At 35.8% G+C, this 3,297-nt stretch overlaps 1 non-coding gene across 1 annotated transcript; it reads left to right on the top strand.

Annotated features, from left to right (window-relative positions):
- The first annotated feature begins 2,569 nt into the window (after window positions 1–2,569).
- On the top strand, window positions 2,570–2,676 carry LOC128286004 (small nucleolar RNA R71). The gene has a single exon (XR_008276551.1). It is a non-coding gene; the product is annotated as a small nucleolar RNA R71 (small nucleolar RNA).
- The last annotated feature ends 621 nt before the right edge of the window (window positions 2,677–3,297 follow it).

Consider the following 3,297-nt stretch of genomic DNA (forward strand, 5'->3'; position numbering starts at 1 on the left):
TTAACAGATCGAATCCCCTCTCTTGGATAAAGGTTTTTCCTTAAAGTTCATTAAAGTATATTCCAATATCTGGGTTTTCAAAATTAGGGGGTTTGGACCCATCAATAGTTTCGTTTCCATAGTTCATCTGACTTTCCAAGGAGGCATGATATTTCAACAAACAAACAAATCAATGAATCAGTAAAAAACATTGAATGCAGGAATCTTTAACCAAAGTTATATGCTTGGAGGTTGTTTAGATTCCTTTCTTTCACATCGTATTCCCATTCCTTGTTTATCTAATGATGATTGAAAAGTTTGTTAAAGAAGAAAAACATTTGAGAGATTGGGGGTCTAGGTTTTAAAGTTTTGAGAGGGTGTTTTCAAAATATGAATGTAAAAGAGGTTAGTCTAGGTTTAGTAAAAGAGTTAAGGTGTTTTTAGGTTAGAAAATTGGTGTTTTAACGTGTTAAAATCGGGTAAATTAAGGGTTAAACCACCAAGTTGTGCGATTAGTTCGGGTCAACCCTATAGAAAACTAAAGTGATGTCGCGACACTGGGGTTCCGTGTTGCACATACCTGGCAGTATACCGATGTCACAGAATAGAGGTTCTGTGTTGCGACATGTCCGTCAATTTGTAGGTCTGAAGGAAACTTCTGCTATGTTGCGACTCATTGAGGCGATGTCACAACACTGACTCTGTCTCGACTCAAAACTCCAGCTTCAAGGATGTTTTGGTTTAGAGATGAACCTACATCAAATAAAAGTTAAAATCTAAACTAGGTGATTAGTTAAATATACAATAATTTACAAAAGTTAAGCGACAATTCAACTAATTTTTAAGTTTTACTACTGGATTCATCCGACAGTGTCTCTAATTCATTGATGGATGATTTTCTTGTTCTTTCAGTATTAGTCCACCGTCCATCGTACCATTCCACCTGTGCCCATTTATCCTTTTCCTTAAACCTATTTATTCTTTCTACATGCATAAATGGAAGCGTGTTCCTTAACTCAGGGACGTTACAAATAAATAAATTTTTACATTGTTCCCTTAACTTCCTCTTATCGTCCTTAGTCAATTAATGGCCACATTTAAAAGTTCCAGTGTCACCATTAATTTTCATGGTTAATTCATTCTTTTCTAAATCAATGGTAGATCTAAAAGTGGCTAAAAAGAGTATTCCTAATAAGATTGATATCTCACGATCTTTTTTGAAATCAACCACAAAAGAATCTGTAGAGATAATGAATCTTCAGACTTTAACTAACACATCCTCCAATACCCTTTTCACACATACCGAAGACCTATCAACCAACTGTAATGTTGTTTGAGTAGTTTTCATATCCCCTAACCCGAGTTTTTCAAAAATCGATGAAGGCATTAAAGTAATACTAGCTCCTAGATCACATAGAGCTCTATTAAAATAAATGCACCTTATCTTTATAGGAATAGTAAAACTTCCTGGGTCTTTCAATTTTTGAGGTACCTGTCTTGAAATAATCACACTACAGGAAGCATTTAAATTAACTTGTTCTTCTACCTTAATTTTATTACGCCTAGCCATCTTTTCTTTTAAAAACTTAGTGTACTTAGGAACCTTTTTAATTAACTCAATTAAAGGTAGGTTAACATTTAATGTTTTAAACAGGTTTAAGAAACTTAAAAATTCATCCTCATCCCACTTATGCTTTTCTTCTAGTCTTGAAAGGAATGGGGTTTTTTCTATTTTGGCATCTTGATGGTGCCTCTGCCTCTTCTAGCCTTGGTTCTTCTTCAGCTTCTGGGAGTTCCTCTCGAAGATTATCAGTATTCTCCATAACTCCCTACGAAGTAGGGTTTTCTGGGCTACTCAGTACTTTGCCCGATCGAAGTGCTATCGCCGTCATATGCTCCTTACCTTTGCTCTGTGGATTGTCCTCTGTATTGCTAGGAATAGCTGTGCCAATTTATCTTTTCATATCACCCATCATGCTCATTAATTGGCTCATTTAATCTTCAAGCTTTGTCAATGTTTTGGCTAAGTTGGTGCGCTCAAGTTGCACCAGCTTGACATCTGTTCTCATTGATTGCATCTCTCCCTAAATTTTATCCAATTGTTGACTACATGCAGTAAGGTCATATGGTTTGACCCTATCCTTGGGTTCCTACAAATAAAAGGTTGGTAATTAGTGTTTTTAAGTTGATTTAGATTATTACATGCTCCTTGGTTTCTCCTATCTTAGATTTAGGTGATCTCTCCAGCCGGGAGTATATGTATTCGAATAAGGGTTTCCACCCCTATTCCTGACGTAATTTACATCCTCAGTCGGATTGGTGATATAGTGGAAAAGCAGATCGTCTCTTCAATGCATAGATAGTGTAGAAACAAATTTGGTACGATTGAGTCTATCCACTAACTGTTGATACTTATCATCCTCTTGGATAGGTTTTACCATAGATAGAGCTTATTGCCATGTTCTCAATGATTTCATATGCATCCTCATATGTTCTTTTCATAAGGGCTCTTCTTACTACTCTATCTAATCCATATCATACATTTGCATCCAACCCATTATAGAATACTTGCAATCGCATCCACTTAGGAAATCCACGGTGTGGGCATTTTTGAATCAACATTTTGAAACATTCCCACGCCTCATAAAAACTTTTTCCCACCATCTATCTAAAGACAACAATCTCTTGTCTCAGAAAAACTACTTTGCTAATCGGGAAGAACTTTTGTAAGAATTTTCTAGCAAATTCATCCCATGTTTTTATAGATACTGGTGCTTACGAGTCTAACCAAGAAAATGCATTGCTAATTAATGAGAAGGGAAACAACCAGAAATGAATAGCGTCATCAGTGATCCTGTTATATTTAAAAGTATCACAGAGTTAAAGAAATCATTTTAAATGTTGATTAGGATCCTCCATCATAGTGCGCCTAAATTGCAGATTGTTCCGGATCATCTTAACCATAGATAGTTTTATCGAGAAATTATTAGTTGTAATCATCACCATGTTATACTTTGTTGAACCATGTCCAGACTTAGTAAGGTATAATCCCTTAAAGTTCTTTCGTTCTGAGGCATATGAATGCTTGCAGGAAGCTATGGTGCTTATTGGTTTCTTAACGTCAGTGGATTTTCGCGGGGTACATTACCTGTAGCTGTTAATGGTGGATCTTGCATCTGATGCTTCTATTGTTGTTGTTGTTGGCAATTTATTTAGATTATTCTTTTTTGGATTGGTGGCTGCCACAACAGGAGTGTCCCTACTACAAGTCATACATTAAACCTAGATAGAAGAGTTTAGTAACAATAAATAAAAAAT

The sequence above is a fragment of the Gossypium arboreum genome, chromosome 12 (assembly GCF_025698485.1).
Source record: "Gossypium arboreum isolate Shixiya-1 chromosome 12, ASM2569848v2, whole genome shotgun sequence".
In the NCBI taxonomy this organism is placed as follows: Eukaryota; Viridiplantae; Streptophyta; class Magnoliopsida; order Malvales; family Malvaceae; genus Gossypium; species Gossypium arboreum.